Below are 19,653 nucleotides of genomic sequence, written 5' to 3'. Positions count from 1 at the left end.
AGCCATCGCCCTAACCCCAAAGCCTCTCGTCCAAGTCACCGTGCGCTGGTTATGAATCAGACGGGAGGGGGCGTCAGGGTGTGGGGAGAGGACTGCTGTAACTCTGAAACTAACTCTGTAGATGTGTCCCCTCTCCAAGTGCATCCAACTGAGAAAGACACGCCCCCTGGGCGCTGACCGGGGCACATTCCCGGTTTCCCACGTGAAGAAGAGGGTCCCTAACAAACTGGAGGGTGTCAGGGGCGGTGACTGGGACACACAGAGGTCTGGAAATGGCCACAGGAGGACTGGTTTAGGGACGCAGGTGTGAGCCCCTGATCGCAGGGGCAGGAAGAGACTGGAGGTGGGCGATGGAGGGTCCGGCGTTTTGTGGAAGTGGAAGGGCAGCTGTTTTGTGTCCGGGGACAAAACGTGTTACTGACCCGGAGCTGCCAATCCTGGGCTGGGCCCTGGTGTGGCTGACCAGATGGGGGTGGCGGGGGTGGGGTGGGGTGGGGGTGCTGCAGATCACATTGCTCAGGGGCACAGACGGGGTGGGAAGGGGGCAAGGCCTCCCCTGAGCGCAGGTGAGCCGGCACAAATGACCCCAGGGCCCGAACAGTCACTGTCGCAGGCTCGCGCAGAAATGCCGCGGGTCCCAGGGAGAAAAGCGGTGTCGGAGCCGCGCAGGGAAAATCTCAGAGGAAGCCTGCTCTGAGCAGGTGTGGGTTAATGGAAAAGATGGGAGAGGAAATCAAAAATAGGAGGAGGGGCCATCGCTAGAGAGTGTATCGTAGAAGGAAAAATCAACTGTCCCCTGTCCCCGGCACAGCGAGGAGAGGGAGCAGGGAAGTTCAAGGGGACCACGGTGAACTCAGCATCAATAGAAATGGCCGTTAGGAGAAGAAGGAGAAAACCATCTTTGGGGCGGGGACAGGAGTCCTATCACCGGGGGGGGGGGGGGGGGGGGGGGGTCATTAAGAAGCTGGCCGTTGGGACCCAGTTCCCTGTACGATCGGCTCATCCTCATGGGGATCTTAATGAGGACATTCAGCTATCTGCCCAGGGTGTCCGTCGGGACCCTTGCATCCTGATTTCTTCTCGCTCTTCATGACCCTGCACTGCTACAGGGTTGTCCGCCCTCCTCGTCCCACCACACGGGGTGACACAGAGCCTGGTCGCTTCACCCTCAAGGTCCCCGGGTGTCTCGTCGCCTGGAACTCACAACATGTCTCCGAGGAAGAGTCAAAGAGGTCCTCACCTTCACATCAGTAGGTTCTTGGAAACTTCGAGTCGAAGCAGAACTAATTCACCATAGGCTAAAGTTGATATAAACAAGCGTGCAGTTCCTACAGCGTATTCCTGGTCACAAAAACATCACCACCCTTCTCAATAAAGACTTAGAACATTTCTAATATTAAACCCTGAAATAAAGGTGAGCTATGCATACACTTAAGAAAGATTAATAAAAACAAGTCAAATCATTATTTTTCCAACCCGCTCATTTCCATCCCGGGTCACGGGTGCGCGGCGCCCCTGCGGCAGGCAGCTCAGGCGAGCGCAGGCGGAGATCTGCCCCGGACAGGAAGCCGTCCATCGGAGGGCCACTCACACACACCCTCCTGCTCACTCTTCCCGGGACAATCTCGACTTGCCAGTCACCATCCACGCACAGCTCGGGGATGAGGGTGAAACGGGAGTCCCCAGCGAACGCCGCAGAGACCTGGGGGAATGTGCACACTCCCCACGGGGGCCCAGGCATTCATGTTTCTTCTCATCAACGCTACAACGGTGTCGAACAAAATGGTGTTCATTCTTGGAGGACCTGCTGACCTTGAGAATAGCTGAGGTCAAACCAAACCTTTGATCAACTGATCCACTCTTCGAAAAAAAACCTGAGTTATTTTTTTTAACGTTTATTTATTGATTTTGGCAAGAAAGGAAGGGAGAAAGACAGAAACATCTGTTCCCATATGTGCCCTGACTGGGGATCGAACCGGCAACCTCTGAGGTCCAGGGCGATGTCCTAACAGCCGAGCTGTCCGACCAGGGCAAAACCCGAGTATTTTTAAGCAAAAAGAAAATGGGAAGGAAAGCTTATGCGAAGCCAAACAGCCACCCGAACAGCAAGCAGCTGGTACACGACAACACGGGAATGATGTGATCGCAGAAAACCCAGCCCGAAGGGAGCTGCAGGGCCTGGGGGGCGGGGTGGGGAAGGACACGGGATGTCTCGGCGTGGCCACAGGGCCTGGGGGGCAGGGGCGGGGAAGGACACGGGATGTCTCGGCGTGGCCACAGGGCCTGAGCACCCTGCCAGCAGCCGCTCAGGGGCTTGTGGGTGCACAGAATTCAAATGCTGAGTGACAACGAGGTCACCACCAAAGGCAGCCAGGGTGGGCAGGCCTGTGTCCTGCCACAGGGACTTCGGAATCTCCCCCCCCCCCCCAAGCGCACACACACACAAAGTCTGGTGGGTATTTGGCCCGCGGTGGGGTCACAAATGTTCCAGCCTCTCCCTGAGTGGGGAAATACTGGAAGGAAACATAAAGCCACCAGCTTCTGCATGTTTGGTCAGTGATGAAGCACCCCACCCCCGAAATCCTCAGCACAGGTGGGTGAGAAGTCAGGCGTACCAAGTCCCGGGGACCCTCCCAATCCTTGACACAGCACTTGCCACGTGCAAGACCTTCCTTCAAGCACTCCTAAGCACAAACTTACCAATTTCAACTGGCAAAGGGTCTGAATGGACATTTTCCCCAAGAAGATATACAGATGGCCAATGAAGTGCGGGAAAAGAGGCTGAACACCAGCAGCCACCAGGGAAATGCAAACCCACACCACGAGGGGACACCAATGCAGACCTACTAGGATGTCTAGGCTCACGAGTGCTGGGTGAGGATGTGGAGAAGGTGCAATTCTCGTTCCTCCAGATGTGAAACAGCAGGGAGAGTGAACACCCGGCCCCTCTGGTCCGGCCTGGGGTGAGGACGGGGCGGGTGGAGCTCCAGACCAGTAGGAGCACCCGGAGGGGTGTGGCATCCACGGAACACCTGCTTCTGTGTGAGGGAGTCCTGACAAGTCATTCCAACTCCAGGACTGTCAACACGAGGCTTGCTGTTGAATGAACCCCTTTGCCAGTGGCCCTATTCAAGCTGTCAACACCTCCACCCGCCTCCCAACAAGGCCCCCAGGGTGCTCACCGCCCACTGCCCCCAGAGTAAGCAGCTCCGGCCTCTGCCCACCAGACTCGCTTGCTGTTTTGATCTACATCTGCACCTGATTCATGAGTTATGCTTACCACAATACCATGACAAATTAGAAAGGTACCCTGATTTTAGTTTATTATTAGTTTTAATCAACTCACAGAGATGTCTAGACAAGGACATTTTAGTAACCAAAGTCCTTTTAAAAGGCCGTATGCATCAGGGGTTCACAAGGAAATGTCACCCCCCCCCCAACACTCTGATTTGACAAGGAGACAAACACAGAAGGGTACTTTAAACTAATATTGATGAGTTAGCGTCTTAAAAGTTGGGGAAGTTAACAGATAACAGTCTGTTTAGGGTATAAATGAAGTATTGACATAAAGAGAAAAGAAGGCGGGCAGGCAGTGACAGTGACCTCCTTTCACAGGGGAGGAAGCCGGGGGCCCCTGGACGGCGGCGGGGGCCGGATCTGAGGCTGGCAGAGCGGGCCCACACTCCCAGGCCCTGCAGGAAACCGCCTGCAGCCTCCGACGTGGCCCCTGTCTCTCTCCGCTCACAACGTGGACGGGACCAAGGGGGGCAGATTCCATGCCTCTCCTTCCCTTCCGGAGGGTGTCTTTTGGACAAGATGACTCCTTTCTCCTGCTGTGGACCCTGTCCCCCAGCCCAGAGGAGTGGGGGTCGAGGTGAGGGGGCGCAAGCATGGCCTCTCCTGCAGGCACAGACCAAGGGCCAGGGGCTGTCTCAGCTGTCTGTCCTGACCGCTGCAGAAAAGCACAGGCCCGGCTCCTGGTACGACCGCCGACCGACCGGAGCCGCCGACCCGCCATGGGGCTCGGGCTCCACCCCGAGGCTCTGCTTTCCCTGGAGAGGCAGAGCGCCTCCGCCATGCTCCCTGCAGCCCGGCCGGGCGCGGGCCCCTCACCCCAGCTCCCGAGGACAGTCTGCTTTATGTCCTCTCTGCCTCCCTACCCCGTCTCCGGCTTTCTCTCTATCCGTGCGCCATTTCCTTAGACGCTGCAGTTTTTCCTATAACATCATGTCTGATCCAGACTTTCCTAAAAGCACCCTTTCAGGCCGGGCCGCGGCCCCGGTGTCGCTCCCAGCTGGGCTGGACCTGCACCGCGGCCCGCCCTCCCCTCCAACGAGTGGGAGCCATCCTGGCCCCTCTCCCATTCTCCATTCAAGGGAGTCACAATACACATTTTCATATCAAAAGCCACCCCTTGTACCTCGGCCTTCCTGCAAGTAGACAAAATACACTCAATCAACGTATAAATAAAAGAGAAAGGATGTGCTCAGTGCTTAAAAATATGTCTACCCTGGGCTTGGACTTGAATACGGCATGAATTTCCCCCAAACTTCTACTTCTTGTTCGACCTTCAAAATCACACATTTCTTATCACCTCTTCTGGGAGGACAAGGGGTGTTTTTCCACGGGCTCTGTGAAAGGGCGGTCCCCCAGCAAGACAAACAAGACTCTGTGCTGAGAGGCCATTGGAAGCTGACCTTCTGGGACCTTCTAACGTGACAATGAGGACGTGATGGATGGCAGCGTCCTCGGGGCCCCGTTTTCAAGCTAAGGCAAGCACCATCTTCCTCCGGCCGCAGAAAGGCCTGGGATTTCAGCTTTAGAAACAAAGTAGGGGCAAGCGAGCCGTGAGCCATGGGAGAGAAAGGGGCCGGAGAGGAGGGGCGTCAGGGGGATGCCCCCACCCCCACAGCGGCTCCTTCCACGGTTCACGAAATCAAACAGCTAGCAGAGAACCCAGGAGTCATCCAGTTTGACTGGCTGGGGAAGCTCAGGCCCGGTGAGGCAAGGACTTGTGAAGGCCACCCAGCTAGAGGGTGGGTGGGCCACAACTGGGGGCTCCTTCCTGACCCCATGAGGGCTCTGCCCACGGTCCCACGCCGCCTGCCCTCGCCGCCGAGCACCTGCTCTGTCGTTCTGAGTTCTGGGCTCTGCTGAGCCACTTGCCTGTGTGGACAAGGATCTGAAAAGCTCACAGCCCCTTGTCCAAAAACAACAGAGCCCTGGCCAGCACCGGTTAACCAAGTGGGATGATGAGACCCACAGGCGGCTCTCCGGGCCTCTAAGAGGCTTCCACAATCTGTCCCCTGGAGAAACAAATGCCAAGAGGTTGAAGAAAAGGCCACCCAGCCTGCCTCTGGGGCCTCCTCCCTATCCGCTCTTTGTTTTGTTTACGGGAGGAAAACTCTTCCACTGTTCAGAGAGGGAGACATGAGGTACCTTCCTCTGAGGACAGGGCCCAGGTCTCCCTTCCATCACACATGGGGGGGGGGCACCCCAGAGCCTCCGGGGACCACACCACAGCCTGTTGTCCCTGGGGGCTGCAGCCTCAGAGCGTGTCAGAGCCCTGTGTCAGGGCCCTGGGGGAAACATGAGTCAGAGCAAAGAGTGGCCTCGCCTGTCTGTGTTCCTCCCGGGCCTCCCATTGTGTCTGCGGAGCCGGGTCGAGGTGAACTCTGGCGCACGCACAAGTGGGAGCAGTTAGAGCGTTTACGGAACCCTCCTCCACATCTCCGCCGAGGGATCTGTCCAGCCCCAGGAGCCCCCGTGGACACGGACCCCTACTTCAGCAGAGATACGGCTTCCTTTCCCTGACGTAGGTGCTGTGAAGGGAACCACTAGCGGACAGCAGGGAGCTGCCTGTGCCCGGCCCAAACCTGGGAAGATGGGCTGGGCTGACAGCAACATAGCGGGCCTCTGCAGAACCCCACGAAACTGCCTCCGTTGTCTGAGCTCCATCCAAAACACAACAGTTTTCTCAAAAGCCTCGAACGTCCTGAATCGGTCTCGACACACCTCAACATACCTGGATGCATGAGCTCAAGTTCATGAGTGTTCCATTTCACTGGGTCCCCCCAACACGTGTTCCGGTCCCCACCCTTAGGAAGCCTGGGCTGGGGCGGGGGGCAGGGGTTCCGGTTCCCACTCTTAGGAAGCCTGGGCTGGGGCGGGGGGCAGGGGTTCCGGTTCCCCCCCTTAGGAAGCCTGGGCTGGGGCGGGGGGTAGGGATTCCGGTCCCCACCCTTAGGAAGCCTGGGCTGGGGCCGGGGGGGGGGGGCAGGGGTTCCGGTTCCGGTTCCCACCCTTAGGAAGCCTGGGCTGGGGCGGGGGGCAGGGGTTCCAGTTCCGGTTCCCACCCTTAGGAAGCCCGGGCTGGGGCGGGGGGCGGGGGTTCCGGTTCCCACCCTTAGGAAGCCCGGGCTAGGGCGGGGGCAGGGGTTCCGGTTCCGGTTCCCACCCTTAGGAAGCCGGGCTGGGGCAGGGGTTCCAGTTCCGGTTTCCACCCTTAGGAAGCCTGGGCTGGGGCGGGGGCTAGGGGTCCACCAGAGGAACAGAAGGGCTCGGGACAGAGCTCTCTCTGACACAACCCCAGGCTGCACACTGAAGCCTCCCCCTCTTCTCCCCAAGAAGAATGGCCGTGCCCACCACCCATGCAGCCCACTTTGTCGGGTTTTAGAAACACAAAAACTGCCCCCAGGCCTCCGCATTCTGCAGAGGGAGATGGTCACAGACACAATGTGGCAGGGGCTGTCAGTCAGGTGGAGCCCGGAGCAGGAAGTGCTCCCCAGCAGTTCACATGATCACCCCTGTTGCTCCCCACCCTCACCTGACCGTTTGTTAACTCAAGTTAATACCATGTTTCCCCCACGGATAAGACGCACCTTAATTTTGGGGCTTGAAGTTTGGGGGGGGGAAATGTATTACATAAAGTTACTGACCTCAACTTTTATTCATCATAAAATTCATACAGCTCCTTATCACTGTCAAAACTCCCATCCATTAGCTTGTCCTCACCTGTGTCTGATGATGTATCACTGTCTTCAACGAGTGCAAAAACAAGCGAGAAAAAGCGGGAAATGCAAGTAAAAAAACTACAACCACTGTATAAAACGCACCCGGTTTTTAGACCCCACGTTTTTCGGAAAGGGTGAGTCTTATACATGGGGAAATATGGTACATCAATACATTTTTGTTTGCAAAAACTCAAACACCACAGACACATATGCATGCGGTATACGAAAAGTAACATTTACCCCACCTTAGATGCCCTAATGCAGTCATCCAGACTTTTTTCTAAGTAAGCATGTATATTTAGAAAAAATAAAATTAAAAACATCATATACTCATGCTACTTTAAATTTTTTTTCCCCCTTACTTCTTGCAAGTCAATAAATAAGGCACAACATCATCATAACTGAATCATACCTAGTTCACTTTATGGCTACATTAGTGTTTGTTTAACTTATCCATTATTGGACACATTTTCTGCTCTTCACTGTGTGCTGTATGGATTTTGATCTTGCAATTGACTTTTTAGTTTTCTTGTCATCTTTCCCTCTATTCTATCTCCATTTCCATCATATCCCGATGCCTTCTAATCTCAGATTGTCCTCTGCTGAAGAATGTGGCTTCAGTCGCACAAAGTGTCTTCTCACCGGGTGAGAAGAGGGTGCCAGTTTCCAGACAATTGCTCCTGGATCTTATGGTATAATTATCTTCAGAGGTGGGTACTTTCAGATTCGGTTGGTTCTCACTATTCATGGCGGCTTTGGTCTACTCTAAAGCTGCTGTAACACTCCATTAGCTTAGTCTGAACCGAGGCTCCTAGGGGAAAGACAGAGGTTCCTACAAGTCTCTGGTCACATTTCCACCAACCGATCAACGTTAAACTCCATTTTCTGTGTGTTCCTGTTTAGAGACACCTTACTTTATACGCATGGTCGCTTCATTAGCATTGAACTCAGGTCAGAGAAAACAGAGGACAGAAGGGAAAAGTGGCAATGACAGACTAGGAGAAAATAATGGCACCACATATAACAAAGTGTTGCATGCAGAATATATAAAGAACTCCAACCGATAAACAAGAAAAGACAACCCAACAGAATACACACACGCACACACACACACACACACACACACACACACACACTATGAATACTCAGGTTACAGAAAGGAGGCAGGAACAGCCAAGACACATATGAAAAGATGCTCGGCCCCACTAATAATCAGAACATATGCAAATTAAAACAAGACAAATGCAAATTGAAACCATACGTCCATTGGACTGGCGAAAATATACAAGTCCGATCGTATGGAGTGTTGGCTGGCACAGGGCAGGAGTGACAACTTCCACGGAGAGCTGGTGGGGACCGCAGCACTCACGGTAGACAGCAGTGGGACAGGATCTAGTAGAGATGGAAAGAGCCAAACAATTCTGGTCCTCGCTGTCTATGCTGGGAAGTGTCACACGCGACCCCACCAGGGGCAAACAAAGGTGCTGACTGCGGCCATGTTTATCCTGAGAACAACAGCAGGCAGGCTGAACGGCCATCCCTAGGAAATGGACGGCCGCACTGTAGCTCGATTATACAGAGTCCTTTCCTAGGACCCCGAAAATGAACGAGGTAGAGCCCAATGAAGCAACATGGGTCCATCCCCCCGAAACGCAGCAAGTTGCAAAATGACCCACCTGGTGTGACAGCCTTCCGATAAACTCATGAACCCACAGACAACCCTCTGCATCGTGCAGAGACACAACATGCAGCGAAAGTTGCAAAATACGGAAAGATAAATCATCTTTGGGAAGAAGGCAGTTCAATGGGACTGAACAGGAGAATGAAATGTACTTCCAAGGTACTGTATCGACAATGTTCTCTTACTTAAAACACAAAAACTGGAAAAATAAAGACATAAAAAGAAAAACAGCATGCAAGCACATAACTATGCCACGAAGCTGAATATCACAGCTTCTTGGAGAGCGGTCCCACGGTGTTCTGAGAATGCGGAGGACAGAGACCCCTGCCTCCCTCTACCTGAAGGGGGTGTCTCTGGAGCTTTGAAAGAGAAATAGGTGGGGGAAGGGGTGGAGAAGGTACCAGTGACTATAAAGCCTCTGCAGCTGCTCAGAGGCCCCTTCCTGCGTGGCCTGCTCTGGGCCTTTGCGCCCCAAGTACCAGAGGCCAGGAGCCCCGGGGCTGGCTCCTCCCACCCGGGCAGTGTGGGCCCGGAAAGGAACATGGAGCACACACAGAGCATGTAACGAACACCCACACCAGGGGGAGTCAACCTGTTTAAACCTACCGCCCACTGCTGTATCTCTGTTAGTGGTAACATTTTCTAACCGCCCACTGGTTCCACAGTAATGGAAGGGGAAGGTAACAAAGTAGGGAAGTAACTTTACTTTATAAAATTTATAAAGCAGAGTTAAAGCATATAATAATAATTTAATAATTACTTACCAAGTACTTTATGTCGGATTTTCGCTAAGTTTGGCAGAATAAATCTTTATAAAACAACTTACTATAGTTAAATCTGGCTTTTTATTTATATATACTTTGGTTGCTCCACTACCACCCACCATGAAAGCTGGAATGCCCACTAATGGGCGGTAGGGACCAGGTTGACTACCACTGATCTAGAGGGTGTCATCAACACAAACCAGAGGCAGAGAGATCCCCACAAGAACTGAGCTCCGTTATTTCAGAATGCAGGATCATGATGGCGACAGTGTGCCTGATGGCCTAGAACTATCCACGACCATCGCCGACTTCCGAGAGGAGGTAGGCAACGAACAGGCACCACCCATGGGCGAAGCGGAGCTGGTTCACTTAACAGATGGCGGCGTTTTCAGAGATGTGTCAAGAACAATGATGGAGACGTCCACAATGCTGAACATGCAAAATCACCACAGGAGACCTTTTCTGACCATCTCCTAGCTGTTATGCAAATGTAACCCATTATAATGCAATCGAACACTTTCGGTAATGCAAAATAACTCATGTCCAACCACTGCTGAAAGATTGTGGTTAACAACTTGTAGCAATTATTACTGGGGCGAGGGCAAGAGATAGAGAGAGAGAGGGAGAGAGAAATAAATGATGAGAAATGGAACGTGTCATCGTTCCCTAGTTACCGTTAAATCTCCTGCTGGACAAGGGCTTGATGAAAGAATCTTTTTAAGGATGCATGTTGGATAATTGGAGCTGAGTACCCGGGAGCTGGACTGCAGAATACTGCTGGGCTCTCGGTTTTAATTCACCCTAACTGAAAGGTAAGACGAGCTTTGCCAAGTGGACACACTTTCAGTAACAGTAAAGGAAGAGACCGAATGCCTAATGTTTCCCCTTCTGGGTCCTGTCTCCCCAGGAAAACGTGGCCAGTGTTCTGTCAAGTTCCCCTGGCTTAACTGACTGCTTGCTTTGGGCAAATGAGTATTGATTAAGCTATTTTAAAGCCAACAGCACAACACGGACGTCAAACACTGAGTCTGGGCAGCCACAGAAACTGTACCTTCCGGCACTTTGGGTAAGATACACCGCTGACCTTATGTGGTTTGTTTTGTTCCAGTTTTTCAATATTTTATAAAACTGCTGCCATGTCCTTATACTTTATTTCTTTTATGTCTTCTCCAACCGAGGAGAGACCTTGGATTTATAAGCGTTTTCTGCTCTGGTCAATAACAAACGCTTTCGCTTTCTTAATATTTCTGTTTAACTCTTACATCTGTGGTTCCCTTTTCGCAGTTTAGAAACTTAGGAAGGTAAGGACTGATCCCTTCTGCTTGACACAGCGGAAGTGAAGCTACTAGCTGCCGTAGCCCAAGTGAGAAGTGAAAAGGTCATCCACCAAGAACAGGGATTAACGTGATACAAGTTATAGGGTAGGAGTGCTGTTTAAATGACCAACCTCTTCTAGTCGAAAACATGAATTCTTTCAGCTCAGGCAAGATTAGAAAAAGAAGCCTAAAAACTCTTAATAGAGTGGCTCCCAAGAGTAGCTGAACAGGAGCAGCAGCATCAGATTGTCACTCGGTCTGTTATTCAGGCGATGGACATGCTGTGAGAGAGAAAATGGTCACTGGATGGGGGGAAATGGCATACATTTCTCTGTAAGAAGTACAGAAACTTATTTTCCGTTAATGCGTTCTTACAAGAAAACATGTGTTTGTAAAACTGGTTTCCTGGATCAAGTGTTTATGCAATCAGAGCTGAACCGTAAACTATTCTTATAAGATCTTGTTATTTTGAAACATGTATATAGTGAATTCTGTAGCACAAATAAAACTGATGAAACAAAATTTAAAAAAAGAAAGAAGGAAAGATAAAAAGGTGGGACTGCAAGATGGGTCTGAGAATCACTTCCTGCTCATTTTGGTATTCTGGGCCAATCTCATTTGCTATCTTTACTGAATAGTGTCTGAAGTTCTCAAACTTTAATACAGTAAGATAGACATAAAGGAGCTGAACACTATTACTCACCTTTCAAAGCAAAACTATAGAGATAGTAGTTCTGCGGCTGTGGACTGTCTGATCGACACCCCGAGGCCAGAGAGCCAGAAACGCTTCTCAGACTCCCTTGCAGCTAGCTAGGTTCTGGGTATGACTCGGGCTTTGTCAATCAGGCCTTCATGTGACTCAGTGTGGAGAGAAGAGGGGGGAGGCAGGCTGGGGCACCGTTTGAGGGGATGGGCTGCGTGGGAGGTGTGGTTCTGGAGCTGGCAGAGATGGCTCGCTACCTGGTCCTGCAACTTCCCGGCTGTGGCAGAGGCGGCCGCTCCCTTAGTGACTTGGTCTGGGAGTGGTTTGGGGATTTTGTTCCTGAAAGTCCACCTGAAGTTGTTGGGTTTTTTCCTTCAGTCCTCCCAACAGTTCTGAGAGTTATCTAAATTATTGAAAAAAGGAATCCCTTTCTGCCTGAGTGAGTGGATGCTGTTCTTGGCAGCCAAGAACCCTGACCACAGCAAGTTCACTGAATGTTTCTTCTTACCAAGCCTGTGGTCTTTGACTACATCTTTTATTTTCTTGTGAACCCACAGTGCCTGAGCTAAGATGTCTTACCACTATGATTATAACCCATGCTTGACAAATAAATTAACCAATGAATGAATGAGTTTCAAACATCTGCGACACCCGGCAGAAAGAAAACTTAGAAAATTTTCAAAAGATAATATTAGGCCTGGGTCTGGCAAACTTTTTCATGTCAAGGACCAGGTAGGAAACGTTGTCGGCTTTGAGGCCGTACGGTTTCTGTCTCACTGACCCAGTCCCGCCACGGTGGTGTGAAAGCCACCAAAGAGAGCGTGTAAACGAGTGAGTATGTCTGTGTTGCAATGAAACTTTATTTACCAACACAACCGGCTGGCTGGATTTCACCCATGGACCACAGCTTGCCTACAACACCCCCCATGACCACCATCATAAGCTAGAAATACCATAAAGCAATCACCAAAGTGACCCCAACCTGTGGGGAAGTTGAGAGCCGTCAGCCATCCCCTGGACATCTCTGTCCCATTCCAATGTCCTCATGTTTACACAGGACTCCTCTCCACTCCCGGCTTTCTGTTCCAGTGTACAATCTGCCAACAGTTGTAACTGAGAAGAGAGTACCCCCGTGTCTTTCATTTTTGAGAGGTGAGGGGAAAACAGCAGAGATCACACGTATTTGAGCAAGAGGGTTCTATCCTCTCAACTGGCTGAGATACAGAGAATTCCCGCTTCCATCCATAATTAAAACGCATGTGGAAACTTGAACTGATACAGACATTAGCGTTTATACTATAAAATATCTTGATATATTTTAACATATGGCAATAATAACTAAACAGATTTGCCGCTTATCAAAATAACTTCTGCCCCAGAATCATAAAAGTTGGAAAATGTCACAAATACAAAATGTACGACGTTGTACATAACTTCCCCAGTGGAAATAAATGTGGTGGAGAAGTCACATGGGCCTTGGTCCAAACCCCATCTCGGCCACCATCCACACGAGTGACTGCACGTTACTTCTCCTTCGGAGCCTCAGTTTTTCCTCTGCTTTAAGCGAGTATGTGGTTGGTGTGACAAGTGAGATAACCTGCATACTAAACACAGGGCACAGATCCCAGTAAACGCTTGATAAAGGGTCAGTGCTGCCTGGCCACGTGGTGGCGCAGTGGATACAGTGTCGACCTGGGATGCTGAGGACCCAGGTTCAAAACCCCAAGGTTGCTGGCTTGAACACAGAGTTGCTGGCTTGAGCGTGGGATCATAGACATGACCATAAAGTCGCTGGCTTCAGCCCAAAGGTCACTGACTTAAAGCCCAATGTCGCTGACTTGAGCCCAAGGTCAGTAGTTTGAGCAAGGGGTCACTAGCTCAGCTGGAGCCCCCCCCCTTCAAGGCACATATAGGAAGCAATCAATGAACAACTAAGGTGATACAGTGAAGAACTGATGCTTCACATCTTCCTCCCCTTCCTGTCTGTCTGTCCTTGTCTGTCCCTCCTCCCCTCCCTCTTGCTAAAAAAAAAAGGTCAGTGCTGTGATGATGATGATGATGATGATGATGATGATGATGTTGTTGTTGATGGAACAAAGTATGTTTTGAAACGTCAGCAACCAATGGAAACTGCTGATCAGAACCAGGTCCACAGCTCTGTGTGTTAGCCCTGAGGCAGGTCTCCAACTTCACAATTCTATCATCTTTCTATGTAACAGCTCATGCAAAGCCTCTGTCCCCACAGTACACGACAAATGGGCTGGCCCAGGCGCAGATCCTCAGTGCCAAGAGTCGGGTGCTAGCTCTGCCCCACCGCACCTACCCAGTCAGGTAGAAAACCCCACCGCACCTACCCAGTCAGGTAGAAAGCCCCACCGCACCTACCCAGTCAGGTAGAAAGCCCCACCGCACCTACCCAGTCAGGCAGAAAGCCCCACCGCACCTACCCAGTCGGGTGCTGGCCCTGCCCCACCGCACCTACCCAGCAGGTAGAAAGCCCCACCGCACCCACCCAGCAGGTAGAAAGCCCCACCGCACCTACCCAGTAGGGTGCTGGCCCTGCCCCACCGCACCTACCCAGCAGGTAGAAAGCCCCACCGCACCTACCCAGTAGGGTGCTGGCCCTGCCCCACCGCACCTACCCAGCAGGTAGAAAGCCCCACCGCACCTACCCAGTCGGGTGCTAGCTCTGCCCCACCGCACCTACCCAGCAGGTAGAAAGCCCCACCGCTGCGATCCCCCCGAGCGAGGTCTCACAGACAAGCCACCTCGCAGCCCTGGGCCAGGACGTGCGGCCCATCCCACGCCTCTCAAACTTCAAGGTGCATGTGAGTCCCCTGGAGACTACCACCAAAATGCAGGTGCTGGTCCAGTGGGTCGGAGGTGAGGCCCAATAATTTGTATTGCTACCAGGTTCCCAGGGGGTGCTGATGAATCCTGGGGCCACACCTCGGGCAGCACTGGCCTAGAAGGTCTCCTAGCCCCGCCCCCCACCTCCCAGACGCGCTCTGATTGGAACACCGGCACATAGCTGCTCCCCATTCGTTCATTCCTTCCTCCTTCTCTTCAGCCCTCTTCCCTCTATCTGTGTGCCGCCTCCCTTTCTATCCTACCCACGGGGTGGGGAGGGGTCGTCTCACGATTCCTAAAGAACCAGAAAGAGGGTGGCTGCTCTCCATCAACGGCATGGAGTGGAGGCAGGGGTGAGAGAGAGAAAGGGAGAGAAAGGGGGGGGGGGAGGAAGGAAGGGAGGGAAGAAGAAAGCGAGATTCCTGAGGAACCAAAAACAAAAATACCTTTAAGGGCAAAGCCTGTTTCTTTTCAGCATGGAGCCCTCGCCCCCACCCCTCTCTCCATGCAAAAGCCAAGGATCATATCACCAACACCCAAGAACTCCCATGTCTCCATCGATTTATAACAGAACCATCAGCACAGGAAAAATCATTCTGGGTTAGTGCCTCCTACATCCACCTGCCGACTGAAAACATTCTTTCCTCGGCCCAAAAATGTTCTTAAGCCTTTCCAGGCCACCATACACATACTCCAGTCTCCAGGTTCTCCAGTGAACGCCCGGAGTGGTGGCTGGCTGCCTAAATGACAAGTCCGTGGGGCAGTGGAGAGGGAAAAGCCAACCTCCCAGGACCAGGCAGGCAGAGTGGCCAGAGCCGACCAGCCAGGGGACCCCTGAAGTCCAGGTGTCAGGAAGAAGCTTTTCTGGGAACCCAGTCTCTGCTGGTACAAGAGGCATTAACACCGTGCCTTCCCATTTCAAAGTGTAGACACGCAAAACAGAACACCTGACTGCACAGTCCCCCAGGGCTCTGTCCCAAACGGGACACCGAAGCTCCGTCCTCAATGCTCAATGGGCCCAGAGGACAATGGGCGCCTCCTCGGGACCCGGGGTGCTGGGTCTCTCGCGGGCCCCGCGCGGTCAGCAGAGCCTCTATTGCCACAGTGAGACTTGGCAACAGGTCGCCCCACCCTTGCCCCACTTGGAGGCCTCCCTGCCGTCCAGGCCTGGCCCTGAGACAGTCCAGCCCCGCAGCGTGGAAGAATTCGACTCTGAAATGTCCTGTGGGCAGCAGGCCCTGGCTGGCATGTCAAGACTGTGGTTCCGGCCTCTCGCCATACAGAATAAAGCCCACAAGGGACGTCCCGCCCGTCCGCAGGCCAAACCGCCCCCTCGGAAGCCTCCCTGTCTCCAGGACCTGACGGGAAGGCTGTGCTGAGTTCAGAAAACAGCCGGGTTGGGGTGTCGTGGGGGCAAACGTTCTGCCTGGACGCGTGAGCAAGACAGAAGTCTCACTCCGGCTGGCACGGACGCCCTCAAGCGTGCCAGTGTCGACCTGGCAGCCTGTTTGACTGGTGCTTCTGAGCCTGCTGTTACCTTCAAGGTCGTGCGGGGCCTTCTCCAGCCCTCGGCCCATTTCCAGGCCCCTCTGCGCTCAGAGCGCCCTTCCTGGGCTCAGCAGCTGGGCGTCCCGGGGGCTTCTCTGCGGGCCGTCCGCAGAGCTGGCTTCGGACTCTCAATAATCATTGGCAATCATCTATTTGTTTATTGTGGAAAATATGCATAACAAAATCTACTATCTTGACCATTGATTTTAGAGAGAGAGGGGAAGGGGGGAACAGAGAGAGAGAGAGAAAAAACATTGATTTGTGGTTCCACTTATCTATACATTCATCGGTTGCTTTTTGTGTGTGCCCTGACCAGGGATCAAACCCATAATCTTGGTGTATTGGGACGATGCTCTAAGCAACTGAGCTATCTGGCCAGGGGCCTTGACCACTTTTTAATGTAACAACTCCAGTGGCATTAAGTACATCCACACTGTTGTGCAACCATCACCAGCATCCATCTCCAGAACTCTTTCATCTTCCCAAACTGAAACTCCGTACCCATTAACCAGTAACTCCCATCCCCTCCTCTTCCCCCAGCCCTGACCACCACTGCTCTACTCTCTGTCTCTATAAATCTGACTACTATATAAAGCTCCTGTAAGGGAAATCATACAGTATGCATTCTCTTGTGTCTGGCTTATTTCATTTAGTATAATGTCTTCAAGGCTCCTTCACGTATAAGCATGTGTCAGAATTTCCTTCATTTTTAAGGCCGAATAATATCCCATTGTATATATGCAGACACCACATTTTGTTTATCCATTCATCTGTCAATGGATACTTGGATTGCTTCCACCTTTTAGCTATTGTGAATAACACTGCTGTCCACATGGGCGTGCAAATATCTATTCAAGTCCTGTTTTCGATTCTTTTGGGATACATACCCGTCAATTCCTCTTCAACTTGTTCTTGACATTTAGTATTTGTCAGAACATTGCTCAGGTAAGCGTACTGTTTATGGAATTTTCCCAAAATGAATACAGCCATGTAATCAGCGCTCAGGATCAAGAACCAGAGCACCGCTGCCCTCCCCCACAGCCATGAACCCCCACCCAACCAGGGAGGGTAACCAATAGCCTGACTTCTAACAGCACGCATTTTGCCTGTGTTTACACTTCATATAAGTAGGCTCATATAGCACGTGTCTGCCTTTCTGTAAACTCAACGTTACGTGTGTGAGGTTCAGACACCTGTTGCATCCAGTTCTGGGTTATTCGCACCCACTCTTGTATAGCAATCCACTGCATGATACATCACAATTTATTTTTCTATTTTATTGTTGATGGGTATTTATGACTCAGGTTCAGGCCGGGACGATTACAGAGAGTCTTGCTACGGACATTATAACACATGTCTCGTGGTAAGCATAGGTACAGGTTTCTTACTGGCAAACAGCGAGCAGTAACATTCCTGGGTTGTTCGGTGTGCACGTATCAACCTCAGTAAATAGGGGCAAAGAGTTTTCCCAAACGGGCTGTACCACTTTACACTCCTGCCAGTGGAGTAGGCCACCAGTGCTCGCTGTCCTCTTTTTCATTTTAGACATTTTAGTGGATAAGCAGTGGTAGTGCCTTGTGGCTTCTGTCTGCACTTCCCTGATGACTAATGAAGTCAAGCACTTTGTCATGTTTATTATCTTCTCTTATGTGTTAGAGACAGCTCAAAAGTCTCCCAATAAGAAGGCACAGAGGGACCTCAGTGTCTTACCAGGCGGTCTCCCAGTCTCCCACCCAGCCTGGCCCCATGATGAAATCTCAGCTGGAGCTCGGTTACATAAGGTAAGGCAAAGTTCTCCACTCACCTGGCCAGGTCGCTGTCAGCGGCCCTGAGCTGGATTAGACATGACCGGCCTGCTCCTCGAGCACTGTTTGCTCATAACAGTGTCCCAAGGGCTGGGCCTTTTGCCAAGAGAGCCAGATGTCACTGGGTCAGCATGTGTCAAAAGCCAACAAATAACAAGTGTGCAATTCTTAGGAACAGCAGACCACAAATATGGAGAATTCTGCAATCAGTGAAGGAACTAAGAGAAACCCATGTCTGGTCTTGCTCAGGAATCATGCCAATAAACTCCTTGAGCTAGACCTGATCTGTCAGTCCACCCAGAGTCAATCCGATCCAATCTCGCAAGTATTTACTGAGGCCCCGCTATGCGCCAAGCATAGAGTTGGATGAGACTAGAATCACCAACTTGGAAGATTATCCTAGCCCTCAACGAGCATAACTATTAGGGGCCCTGGACGGTTGGCTCAGTGATAGAGCATCAGCCCAGCGTGTGGAAGTCCCGGGTTCAATTCCTGGTCAGGGCACACAGGAGAAATAACCATCTGCTTCTCCATACATCCTCTCCCCCTTCTCCCTCTCTCTCTCTCTCTTCCCTTTCCAGAGCCATGGCTGGAATAGTTCAAATCAAGTTGGCCCAGGGCACTGAGGATGACTCCATGGCTTCAGCCTCAGGCGCGAAAATAGCTTGGTTGCCAAGCAATGGAGCTGTGGCCCAGCCAGACAGAGCATCACTTGGTAGTGTCTTGCCAGGTGGATCCCAGCTGGGGCACATACAGGAGTCTGTCTCTGCCTCCTCACCTCTCACTTAATAATAATAAAAAAAAGAGCATAACTATTAGGAAAAATGTGATAAAAGTCCCTAGTGAGATATAAACATAATATAGGCGGGATATTGTGAATTTAGTGGAGGAAAAAATGCCAAGTTATAGAGACTCAAGGAGGCTTCGTGGAGGAAGAGAAGTTTGAGATAGACTCTGAACAATGGATAGGGTATCTCAACAATTGGAAACTGGTAGGGAAGCCTGGCAGACGGGCTGTTAAAATGCATGTTTAAAGCATGCATTAAAACAGATAGTTTGGGGAAATAGAGAAATAGAAAGTTTCAGTGTGGCGGAAGAATGACAAAGGCAAAGTCATTGAAGAAAGAACTGACATACCATAAAAATTAACCTTTAAATGAAAGAAAATCCACAAATGTAATTGAAAAGCAAACGCCACAATGGAAAACAATAATTTACATCATAAGGTCGACAAAGGGAGTTGTTCACATGAATTATAGCAAGCCACATAACAAGCTATTTAAAATGATGACCTAGAGCTACTTGTTGACCAGTTCAGATATTTATGACATATTGCAGAGCAGATGGTTGTTTCTCCCTGATTGGCAATCAAACCTGGGACATCCATATGCCAGGCCAACGCTCTCTATCCACTGAACCCACCAGCCAGGGCTGAAAATCCATTCCTTATTTACCTACATACAGCAAACAACTAGGAAATATCCCGGGAAGAGATAACATTCACCTTGGCTACAAACAATTCACAATGCCCACACATAAACTTAAGAATGTACAGGGGCCTCTATGAAAAACACCATGGGAATATCTGATGGGCATCCCGAAGTTCTGAATGAGCAGGTCCAATCTGACAAAGCTTCCAAGTCTCTCGACATCCCTCCACACACGTAATGCGATTTCAATCAGAATCACACAGGAATTTTTTTTTTCCCCAAGTTGGCCAAATCATTCTAAAATTCATTTGGAAATAAAATGCAAGAGAACAGCCAAGAAATTTTGTAATCATGGGATCCATGCCCTAAAATAATTAAAATATTAAAACAGTGTGGAACTGGCAGAGGAACAGAGATTCCTATCATTGGACAGAAAGAACTCCAGAAACAGAACCGAAAACATGTGAGAATGAACAGATGACACAGGGAGCCGTTCTGAACCAGTAGGAGAAGGACAGTCTCGGGAAAGCGTCAAGGCTGGAC

At 51.1% G+C, this 19,653-nt stretch overlaps 1 protein-coding gene and 1 pseudogene across 1 annotated transcript in view; one reads left to right on the top strand and one right to left on the bottom strand.

Annotated features, from left to right (window-relative positions):
* The window catches only part of LOC136392387 (netrin-1-like), a 130,258-nt gene that overhangs the window by 39,449 nt on the left and 71,156 nt on the right, over window positions 1-19,653 (bottom strand). The window lies entirely within an intron of this gene.
* Window positions 4,855-9,952, top strand: LOC136394475 (multiple coagulation factor deficiency protein 2 homolog pseudogene; annotated as a pseudogene).

The sequence above is a fragment of the Saccopteryx leptura genome, chromosome 2 (genome assembly GCF_036850995.1).
Source record: "Saccopteryx leptura isolate mSacLep1 chromosome 2, mSacLep1_pri_phased_curated, whole genome shotgun sequence".
In the NCBI taxonomy this organism is placed as follows: Eukaryota; Metazoa; Chordata; class Mammalia; order Chiroptera; family Emballonuridae; genus Saccopteryx; species Saccopteryx leptura.
The sequence above is the reverse complement of the archived record's forward strand: the minus strand, read 5'-3'. Positions and strand labels throughout refer to the sequence as shown.